This window comes from Apaloderma vittatum, unplaced genomic scaffold (genome assembly GCF_000703405.1).
Source record: "Apaloderma vittatum isolate BGI_N311 unplaced genomic scaffold, ASM70340v1 scaffold27460, whole genome shotgun sequence".
NCBI classification, from domain to species: Eukaryota; Metazoa; Chordata; class Aves; order Trogoniformes; family Trogonidae; genus Apaloderma; species Apaloderma vittatum.
This window is the reverse complement of record NW_009695460.1, coordinates 1-11,988: the sequence shown is the minus strand read 5'-3', so window position 1 is coordinate 11,988 and position 11,988 is coordinate 1.

Here is an 11,988-nt window from a genome sequence, read left to right as displayed (position 1 = left end):
TGAGGGATGGCTGGAGAGGGAGGCTCAGGGTGACATGGATGGCGAGGGACAACCCGAGCATCCCTGGTGCCATCACCCCCCCTCCCGGGCCCAGCTTGCCGGCAGTGGCTGTGACCCCACACATGCTCCCTCTCTGCTTTTCCCATCATTTCTCAGGCACCGCATGGAGAAGCATCTCATCTCCAGTCCTGCCATCAACCCTACAACCATCATATTCCCGGACCCTCCAGCAGCAGCTTTCAGCATCGCCCGAGCTACCAACCAGGGCTACCCACAGGTACAAGGCTGGGGACGCAGCACCCATCCCACCTGGGTACCAATGAGCATCCCTCCTTCAGCAGGGGAGGCAAAAGCTTTAGGGGCAAAGCAATGCTTTGAGCATTAAAGGTGTTCACATCCACCTCCCTCTCTGCCTCTCCCCTTCATTTTTTCCCTCTGCTCACGCCTCCCGTCTGAGTGATGCCTCTCAAAAGCAGAGACCTTCTGCTCCCCGGGTCTCAAGGACCTCTGGGAGAGCTCGAGACGCACATCTTCAAAATAGCTGTTGCCAGGGAGACATATGCTTTCAGCACGAGGCATCATCGGCAAGCAGGAGGAGAGCCCCGCTTTTGTTCCTCAGCCCTGCCAAAAATTGATGGGGAGGGAGAGAGGCAGGGGACTTGGAAGGATGCTGGGGCAGGGAGGAGGTGTGATGGGCTAACCGAGCCAGAAGGCAGCATGAAGCCACCACCCCTCAAAACCAGAGCTTGCTCCATCCTTTCACCTCTGAAAAGTGCCAGCCGAAAACATGGTGAGGGCAGATGTCCAACCGCCCCGAAAAAGAGGGAGCCAGCTGGTCCTGCACGCCGGCAGAGCACACGTTTCACTGTCTCAGTCCTGCCCTCCCGTGCATTGAATTTTGATCGTCTTGGAGTGAAACACCCTGTATCAACACGTTCAGGGAGCCCATAAATAAAATATTACTTAGAGGAGGCCGGCCAAATGTTAAGTTGCCCACGAGGCGGTGAATTATCATAAGAACCTCTAGTGCATTTCCTTTATTACAGTAATTGTTGCTTTATTCGCCTCCGCTCCACATCCCTGCCTTACTCTTTTCAGGTGAGGGGTGGAGGGAGCACTAGGGACCCTCTGTTTTGGATCTGCACCCCGCGGGATCAGCAACTCTAACTCCCCCATGGCAGTGGGTTTGGGGTATGGGTTGTTCACGCTGGCTCCAGAGCAAATATTAGGAAAGAAATCCCTGTATTATCTTTCCCACCTCCATCATCTCTGCTTCAGGATGCAGCACCCCAAGGCTGTGGTTTCCCATTCAGAGCAGAGATATTTCCCTCCTTTAAATGCAGCCAAAATGCATTTCCTTGGGATTTATGTGGATAAATCCACCCCCGTGAAGTTGCGGTACCCGGGCAAGCCCAAGCTAAGCCCCACAACCCCAGCACAGGCGGCAAGTGCCAGCACAGAGCCGTGGGAGCCCAACGCGGGAGGACGAGTGATTAAACCCGGCCATCTGGCCGGCGTGCATGCTGCTGCCACCTCCTCCTCCTCCTCCTCCCCGCCGTGCCCACACAGCTCTGTCTGTCTCTGCATGTCACTGAGGATGCTCTCCCGAGGATGCATGGACAGGTTGCCCTGGGAAGCTGCGCAACACCCATCGGCTGGTTGTCCCCACCCCCCACCATCTCCTGCCTCAGTTTCCCCACTTGTAGGACGTGGGGAAGCCCTAGGGGCATGAACTCATAATGCCTGGGAGGAAAGGTTAGGGGAAGACTTGGAGGAGAAAGAGGAGGAGGGAGCATTGCTGCTGTGGTTCCAGAGGTTAATGGCTTTCCCTGAGCGAACTCCTGGGCAGGCTAATCAGATTCGATAATTCTGCCAGCCCAGCGTGTCCTCTGGCCTGTCGGTTCCCATCAGTGTCTGCAGACAACGACACTTGGGTTCACCTTCGACACTTGGGTTCACCTTCGGCAGGACACCCCTCTTACTTAGGGGGGTTTTGGATTCCCGGGTGGTTAACCCTTCCCTGACTGACTGGGGCTTATCAAGACCTGGTCTTCCTGGCCAGGAGTTAGCTGAGACCTGCACAGACCCACCTGCAAGAGTGTTGGGGGCTCTTGTGGGGCCAACAGCCCCTTTCTCACCAAAAGGGATGGATTTGGACATGTCGGTGGCAGTGGCAAATCCATAGGGTGAGCTGTGTCTCCTACAGAAATCCCCGCGGCATCTGTCCTCCCAGCACCAGGCTCAAGCTTTTGTGATACTGGTCTCCTCCTTTGGGGCTCTGTCCTTTGGGGACCATCCAGCTCAACCCGCTTATCTGGAGCTTCTCACTTTCTTCTGGGGTCTGCACCCCCCAGACAGGCAGCCGTGAATGCAGGAGAGATGCAGGACAGATGCTGTGGGCTTGGCCACCTCTACCTCTGCTCCTGCCAAAGACGTTGCCTTTGAGTTGGCCTTCGAAAGATGAGCTTTGAGTAGCCAAGGAGCATGAAGGCGTCTCCTTCCTCCTCCTCCCCATTGCCTTTGTTGTGTTCCTCCAGGTGGTCCTGGGTAGAGGCAGTTGTTATGCCAAGACGTCTGCCCAAATCAGTGCATTGGCTCTGACGCCCCAGTGCAGAGCATCCATCTGTCCCGCTGAGCCGGCGGGAGACAGCTACTGCACCCCCCTTCCAAATCCCCAGCCCCCAGAATCAGGGGGGGAGCAACTGGGAACACGGAGCCATGTGGACTCGGGACCTCCAACAATTGGGGTCAAATTAACAATATGCTGTCGCATTGGACTTGTCCCTTCCCTGCTGAGCCTAAAATGGCACCATCTCACAGCATCTTGTACAGGTCGATGCCAGGAAAAGTAACCGGAGGTGGCATTCAGTGTTTTTAGGAGATTTTCCCCCCCTAAATTGGGTTTCTTGAGGCTGATGAAACAGCCCCGTGGGCTGGGATGCAGGCTGGGAAAGGAGAGAAGTGGCTGGAGGGTGCTGAGCTGGCTTTCCCTAAGGACTTAGTGGGACAGATTGGTGTCCCTGCAGTCCAAGCAAGCTGCACCCCAGGCAAAAATCCCAGTTGGGGCTAGGAAGCCCCTGACAAACTCCCATCTGAACGAGCCAGCCCAGTGCTGAGCCAGTGCAGCCCGATGCAGCCCATTGTGGAAGTGTTTTCAGGCTCTGAAACATCCCAGCCCTGCACTCCCCTCACTAACAACCCCCAGGGCTGGGTAATGCACCACTGCGGGTCTCCAAGGTGCATAACACCCATTAGCATTCCCCAAGCATGAGCAGAGGAAGACCTCCCCCCATTCCTTTTCTTCTTCCCACCTTCCCCGGCACGGCAGAAATGTGCTGATGCAGAAAAACTGATCGGAAGCTCGTCCCTGCTGAGCGCTGCTGGCTGAGGGGATGGAGTAAGAGCATTCAAAAGGAGACGCTGTCAATAATTTCTTGACTTGGCGTGAAGGGCTGACCTTCGGGAGAGCTGGTAGGGCTCTACGAAGGCGAGGGGGAGCAGCTGCTGGCAGGGATGGACTGATGCCATTTCCAACGACAGCCCATGACTCCGGGGATAAACATGTTGCTGTTAGATATCCATCAGGCGACCCAGCACTCACACTTGGGAAAAGGGTTTCGCGACAATATATGGACCCCCAAACCTGCAAGCAGGGTCTGTATATCATCGCAAACCCTTTTTCCCAAGCGTAGGTGCTGTCTTGCCCAACAAATATCCAAAGACTCACCATGGAATCAGTGCAGCTCATTCTTTGGGCTCTTTCTTTTTTTTTGTTTCCAAGGATGAGGTATATGGACTACGCACAGTTTTCCCCCTCTAGCTCTGGGCAGGGGGGTGAAGATGCTGTCAGGGTTTAGCTGGAGAGAAACAGCCAAGCTCAAAGACCCAGTGAAAACCAGTTCAAGGAACTGGGATTTGCAGTTGCTTTGAGCCAGGGGATGGGATGCAGCTGCACAGGTTGTACCTCTCCTCTCCCCCCTATCTGTCTGCTTATTTATCTCTAGAGAAGGTATCACAGAATGGTTTGGGTTGGAAGGGACCTTAAAGATCATCTTGTTCCAACTGCCTTGCCATGGGCAGGGACACTTCCCACTAGAAGGTTAATTTTCTTGTTATCTCCAAAGATGTCCCGACCAGCTGGGCCCCCAGAGCAGCCGACGTGGAACACCTCCTTCCTCTTCCAAGGCCAAGATGCTGCCACCATCTTCTCCACAGACACCGCTCTGGCGATTGAATATTACCCGTACAGAGCCAGTGAGTTTGGGCATCCCCCTGAGGATGCTCTCTTGTCCCCAGGTTTGGCTGGGGGCAGGTCCTGGGCTGCTGTGCCCTCAGCTCTCACCCCTTGCGCAGTGTGGGATTCTCCAGGCACCCTCATTCCCGTGGGATACTCGGTGCTGCCCCTCACCAGCCGTGTTTTCCGGGAGCTGACAGTGTGGAGCAACGGGATGCGCGTGGACGGCCTCGCCGTGCAGGTGAGCTGGGAGCTGTGGGGTGACACCAGGCAGGGTGACATGGTGATGGGACTTATAGACGGGACCTGTGCGCAGCCTGTCGCAGGGCTCCTGAATATCCTGCAGGTCCCTGCTCCAAACTGCAGCCCTGGACGCCTGAACAGGCATTTGGGTGATGCCAAAGCCACCAAAAGCCCTGGTAGAAAGCAAGATGCCAGCATGGACTGTGGCCTTTCCTCTCATCTCCCCAGGGCACGGTCCTCAAAACCACATCTGGGGCCATCCCAACCGTGGGGCTCTGTCTGCAGCTCCTTCAATCGGAGGTGAGGTCCTGGGGATGGTGAACCCTGAAGCAGTGTCGTTCTTGCCCTCCGTCGCTTTCCCAAGGCTTTTGGCACATGCTTGTATTCCTGGGAAATCCCAGGAGGGGCAGAAACGGTATTTGGGACAGGTCGTCCTCCTTCTTAGTGCAGTGGCTGGTTAACCACAGTGACAAATGTCCAGCTGTCTTCAACCTTCAGCATTTGTGATCCCCAGGGATGTCACAGCAGAGAGAGGATTTGGCAGCTTTTCCCAGAGAAGAGGGAACTCTACTAGCCCTCAGCTCCAGGACCAGCCCTTGGGCAGGTCAGGCTGTAGCCATGAGCCTGATCGATCTAATTGCTGCAGCCATCAACCTCTGCTCCCACCTGCAAAAAAAAAATATAAAAAATCCTATCCCTAAAGTGAATTTGGGACAGGTCTGGATGCAGCGCTGGTGACTGCATCCCCCCAGTCCCCGAGGGTGGCTGGTGGGGGTCTTTAGAGTGATTGCCCAAGGGGGTCAGCAAAAAGGGGTCTGCGTGTGATGAATTATTCACATGGGTGTCACTAAGTGCAGAATTAATCCTTTCGCTTCCAGCTGGCTGCTGCACTAAATTATCACTCGCAGTCATGCGGGAAAATGCTGCGGAATTCATTTAGCTGATTATTGTTTTGATCTGGGAGCTGTATTTTTTTTTTCCTCCTCTTTCCCAACCTCTCCCTTTCCCCCCCTCCAGCCTTGCCTTCTTTAATATATGTAAGAGCTGGGAGTGGAGACAAAAAACAGGAGAGCCAGAGCCAGCCTTGGGCTCTGCGTCTGGTTAATTCATCCAGCAGCAGCTTGGGCAGACAGACCCGGAGTGATGCAAATCAATGCTACTGAGCAGGGTGAAGGGAGGTTTGGCTTCTCACTGCTTTGCTGAGGCCCTTGTTTCTTGCCTGGAGGTCAGGATTTTCTGAGGAAGATGTCCCAGCACCCTGAAAACACAGCCTGGCAGGCAAGGGAGCTGCAAGGTTGCAGGAGCAGAGCTTGTCCTCTTCCTCCTCATGTAAACTCAGGCTTCAAGGGATGCTTGAAGGCTGGATTTCCAAGCCCTCAGTTCATGGATTAGTCCTGAGCTCAGCTTTGAGACAGCAAGAAGGGACCAAACAGAGCAAAAGAGGCAAAGAGCCAATACAGGACCTGAATGGACCCAGCAAGGCATCGAGGCAGCCTTCATACCAGGGTTGTCCTTGAGTTGTGAGGAGCCCTTGCACCCCCGTCCATCCTGCCCCATCCCTTGCCCCACAGCTCTCTCCAGTTCGATGGCAAAGGAGAACATTAACCAAGTTTGTCTCATTTCTTTTCTTTTTTTTAAAAATTTATTTTTATTTTAATGTAGAGAGCTGAAAATGCATAACCCAGATTGGCTGGGCTTTTTATAACGAACGACAGCTAAATAAACCCTGGCCCATCTGTAACTCCCCGGTGCGCTCAGAGTCAGGCATAAATCTCAGCTGCTCCATGGCCTCTGCGGGGATTTCACCAGCTCCTACTAGGGGTTTGGATGCTTCTGAGTTTGGCTTTTAGCTGCTCACATTGACCCTCCATGCTGGAAAAATGTCCTCAGTGCCAAGGTTTTCTAGGGGTAAGGGGGTCCCCAGAAACAGAACTCATCCCTCAGGATTTCTGCAGGGTTGCAAAACCCTGCTATATTTGTTATAGCCACAGGGAAAAGGGTGTGGAGCAGCTGCTTTATTAAAAGCCAAGAGTGCCCACACCAAGGATGAGCAAATGCTGAGTCGTGTTTTCCCAGGGAAAGGATTGCAGACCCCCTGCTAAAGGCACAGAGACCCCCAGGTTTGTACCCCCTAACCAACTGCCCCCCTGCCTTCATCCCCTTTTGCTCTCTCTTTGGAGCCCAAAGGAGAACAAAAGACTTTGATCATCTGAGGGAGACAAAGAAATCAAAGACTCCAGCAAAACGCTGCCTTTTAGTAAATTAACAGCTGTCGCTGAGAAACTGTTGCAGGGGGAAAACCTGCAGATAGCATCACCCACCTCCATACTGGTTTGTGGCTTAAGGCGGGGCTCCTGTTTTCCCTCCATTCTTCTTTTCTCCACCCCAGATTTGGTGCCTTGCCCAGAAGAGATGAACTTCAGTACATAGTAGCCGGTGGCAAATCCATGTAGGATCAGCAGGATACGGTTCCCAGTGTGCCCCAGGGATGCTGAGATCCGTCCAAGGACTGGAAAATACACACCAGAGGCATCTTTATTCCTACAGGATTTAGTCATTGCCCCCATTTATTAACCAGCACTGTTTTACACTTTGTTTTGGCATGGCCCCACCTTGCTCAGCCCATTAATTCGGCACTCGGGACCTTCAGGGTGACCTCAAGTATCAGCCAGCTTTGCCGAGTCCCCTTGGTCACGTCACCTGAGATGGGGCCTGGGGATGTGCCAGCACGTGGTGACAGCCTCTGACAAAAAAGAAAAAAGCTAATGCTCTCTTTTCCTAGGCAAGGGGAAAAAAAAAAATCAACAGGCTGGCTATATCATTGCTTAAACAGCCTTAATTTATGTAATTGCTGCCATTTAAAACCAGAAGCAGATCGGCGCCTGGAGTAAATTGTCACAGTGCCGGGGTGTAAATTGTCACTGTGCCAGCCCGGCCATCAAACCCCTTTTGGGCTGGCAAAAAAAGAAAAAAGAAAAAAAAAAAAAGAAAAAAGAAAAAAGGTTTCCAATCACTCAAGGAGTGGGGAATCGCCAAGCATTTCCCATTATCTCAGCCTGTCTGGCTGGCCTCCACAAGTGTCAAAATGGGAGGGTTGTCCCCAGACCACATTGCAGGGGATTTGGAAGCTGTTGAAAGCCTTGTTTTGGGGGAAGCATTGCCCTTTCTTCCTTAGCAGCTTCTCTCAGCAAGCCAGCAACTCACCTGAGGGCTTTTGGCACAGCCAAACTGCTGGCAGGCGAGCTCCAGCTTGCCAGCTATTGATTGACACCTGTCCATCAAACACACTGCCCATTCCTCAGATTGCATCGAGGATTACGGGCCAGGAGTATCGTTCGCTGCAGAGAGCCAAGCAAGAGAGGAAGCATTAAAAAAAAAAAAAAAAAAGAAAGAAAGAAAAGGAAAAAAAAAGGCCGGGAATGTCTTTGTTAAGGAGAATTTGGTTTCCGCCCCGCCGAATCCCAAGGGATCGTTCAGGGCAGCGCTAATTGAATTAAGAGCACGTGCCGCTCCGGCGAGCAGCTCTGATGGGCAACGGGCTGGGGCCGGGGCTGGCCGGCACTGCGGCACGGCGGGGAGCAGCTGTAGCCCGGCCTCGGTAATTGTAGGCTGAGCCTAAACTGTTGCATTTTGCATGATGTTATTCCCCGGGGAGAGGGAGAGTGGTGGGATGGGGGGGCATCTTCACCCCGGCTTTGATGCTGGAGGAGCTCAGATGAGGGCGTAATGAAACGCAGAGGCACAAGGGACGATGATGCTGATGGTGTTAATGAGGCAGCAAGAAGGAAGGGCATGGGGAGGCCTCTGGACGGGATGGGGGTGCTTGCTGCCTTCCTTAGTAGCGCTAACGAGGCAAGGCCAGGCGCAGGCACGAAGTAATATCCAGCAAGGGCCACTTCGCTGCCACCAATTTGGAGAGGGCACCCGGTTTGATTGCTCAGCCGGCAAAGCAAAGGGAGGAGGGGAAGAGCGAGGGAAGCCCAGGATACTCTGCATCACTGGATCTCAGGAGGTGAAATAGGTGGGTGTCACACCTCCATGCAAGGATCCCACCAGCAGAGCAGGTCCCCAGCACTGAAACCTGCCCCGATACTGGGAGTTGGGATGGCCAGGAAAGGGCAAGGGTCCCTGTCCGTGACCTTGCCATCGCAAGCGGCAGCGAGGAGTGCGCTGACTCCATCATTTATTCCATTAGATCCCACTTCCCTCCCCTTAACCGGATTAGAGGGGAGTCTATAAAAGCCAGGCTGGTGGGAGGAGAGCGGGGCGCGCGGAGCCGGGCACGGGAAATGAGGGGCAGGGAAATCACATTACAGCTGCAGGCAGCAGCATCTGGCAGGGAAGGGTCTGGCAAGGAGGGGGGTCTGGCAGGGGCTGCCAGTGTGCCGGAGTTACAGCATCCACTCAGCACCAAACCAGGAGCAGCACTGGGTGGCAAAGCAGCTTTTCACATCCTATGAGCGTTCTTGGGTACCCACTTCCTTGCACCTCACAAAGGTGTGACCAAGCCACAGCTCTCGCCCATCACGCCAGTCCTGATACTGTGGTGGGGACGGGGATGGCAGAACAGCGAGGTGTCCCCTCCATGCCCCTGTCACAAACCATTGTTCTCCCTCCCCAGAGACCAGCAATGTTCCTGACCACGTCGGGCAATAATGCCCTTCCCAGTCTGGACCCCTTCGAGAGGGGCAAAGAGGCACAGGCAGCACATGTGAGTCTGTTTTATTGCTGGGTAAGTACCCGGCAATGTCACACCGACACCCTTTGTAATGCCAAGAAACTAACATAAGTACCAAATTTTAATCTCTTTCACAACGTATATACTGCTGGGAGGGGTGGCTTTTACCTATAGCCTGGTTGTACCAATAATTCTGTGCGTTGTGCCAATGAAGGAGCTTTTCTGTCAGTGCCCACACCCCTGGTTGGCGTGGCATAGGGTCTTGGGGTGGGGGGGCTTCGCTCATCGAAGCAGCAGCTTCGATCGAATTGCTCAATCCCAAATCCATTTAGCAAATTCTCCCCTATTACTGCTGCATTATGGTGGAGACCCCAGGCACCTCCAGCTCATACCTTTCGGCTCCAGGAAGAAAAAAAAAAAAGGAAAAGGCAGCTGTTCTTTTCCTCCAGCCCTTTGTAGTGATAAATGGAGCCCTTGGATGAATTCAAACCCAGACCTCGTGGTCCTAATATCTTCCTGTACTTTAAGCCATCTGGCTTTAAAAATAACAGGACGTTAAACCCCAATTCTGCTTATTAAAGAGCTGGGAGGGAAGGGGTGGATGGACTCAGCGTCTGCCCAAACCCCACCTTCAACTCCATCCCTCTAGCTGCAATTCAGGCTGCAAAGCAGGAAGAAAATTAGCAATAAAATAACAACCGTAAAAAATATACCTAAAAGCTATTCTTTCTTTTTTGCCTGTTTTTTTTTTTCTTTTTCGCTCCAGCTGTTTTAATTCCTCCAATCCACTGAGCTTTATTGCTTTCTTTTCCCTGGCCGTGGCGGCTGCTTTATGCCCAGCTTAATGGAAACCCATAATGGGGCGTGTGGAGGCGGGTACCGCAGCTTAAATGCAATGAGGAGGCTGGGTCCAAATTTGATGGACCAAATTGCCCCGGGGCTTTGGACCTGCGCAGGATCCAGCCCTGCCATCACTACATGGTCCGTGCAATGTGTTTTCACGCCCGGCTTTGCTGTTTGTGGTGCCTCGAGGAGCCTTGAATCCAGCTCGCTGTGTTGATAAAGCCCAGAAGGTTGGGAAGTGGTCTCATGGACACTTCTAGCATCTAATTTTAAAGCCTGAGTGGGGCAACGGGAGCACAAAAAGAGTTTGCACAACCCGCGGGCACTCCTGTCCTACCTGAGCACCTTCTCTGTTTTTTGTTTAAAAATGCTGGAAAGCATTGCTGGTGGGATTGTTACTTTTCCTCCCGAACCTTTGACAGCCGTTTTTGTTTTGTTTTAATTTTTCTTTCCCCCTAAAGCACCAATTCTTTTCACTCCACTTGCACCACAGTGCGAGGGATTTGCTCGGAAAGCTCATCTCCTGACAGCCCCCGGAATCGGGACTGACACCCTACTAATGGAGCGTGTGTGCGGGAGGGAGCTGCGACATGACAGACCCCCCCGCAAGGCAGCAGGGTCTGGGGGGGAGGGTCTAGGGGGGAGCACTCAGCTGATCACAGCCCTGTCACTTCTTCCCACTCCACTCAGACTGATCAAACCCGGATCCCCATCCCTACCCTGCGGCTTTTGAGGTCCTGTTCCAGATCTGCTCGTTAATGCCTTCATTAAAAAGTGTGGAGGGACTGAGGAACACAAAGCAACGAGGTATTTTATTGCAAATAGAGTAACCTTGCCCTGCCCCGTGGAGGTTTGTGCCAGGACATTAGACCCCCCACCCCTTAGGTTTGGCAATGTTTTGAGGCTGATTTCTGCTGGATGAGTTTTCTGGCCCTAGGCTGAGGTTTATGCTGGGCTCAGCCTAAACCATGTTTTCCTACCCTTCTGCCCTCTTGCTGAATAGATTTGTGCTTCTCTTACTAGGTGATGAATAATTTACAAGCAGCACTTAACGATTAGGGGGGCGTTTTCTCCAGCCTCCTCAAACATTTGCTTCTTCTTCAAGCCTTTCTTTCCCCGCTCCCATTGCCTGCATTTCCCTGACCTGTCAGTGCTGGGGGTTTTACAAGCCAAAAGGCCTCTTGTGGGGCTGGGAGAAGTAAATGTGGTCTGTTGTTTTGGTTTTTTTCCTCCTTTTCTTGCTGGCATTTTCTTCCCACCTTCACCACATGAGAGCCCAGAAGTGCAGATTGTTCCCCCAAAATAACACCACAGGGTGGTAGAACAGACAGCAGTGGCAAGGACAGGGTTTCTTACTTGCCAGCAGCGTTGGGGCCCCTTTGCTGGACCCATTTCCAGCTGCCAGGTGACCTCTGAGGAAGATGAGGGCTTCTGCACACATCGAGAGGAGTCTTCTGCCTCGGCAGGCTGGGAGGGGACCCTCGGCACAGGGAGTGCTGCAAAGGGTGAAGATGCTGTAAAGCAGAGAGGGTGCTGCAAGGGGAGAAGAGGATGCAAAGGATGAGGATAATGCAAGGGAAAAGAATGGTGCGAGGGGAGAGAGTAGGCTGCAAGGGCTGAAGTTGCTGTGATGGGCAAGGGGAATATGAAGGATGAGGATGGCGCATGGGGAAAGAATGGGAATGCAAGGGGGCTGCAAGGGAAAAGGATGGCACGCAGGGAGGAGGTGCTGCAATTGATGAAGGTGCTGGAAGGGACAAGGGTGCTGTAACGGGAGAGGATGCTGTGAACTGTGAGGGTGCCGCGGGAGGAGGCAGGGATAAAAAGGCCGAGGGTGCTGCAAAGAATGGGGATAAGACAAGGGAAAAGGATGGTGCGAGGAGAGAGGGCGCTGTGAGGAGCGAGGAGGCTGCGACGGGAGAAGGGTATGCAAAGGGAGAGGGGCATGCAAGGGCAGGAATTCGCCGCCGAGGGTGCTGCAAGGGAGCCG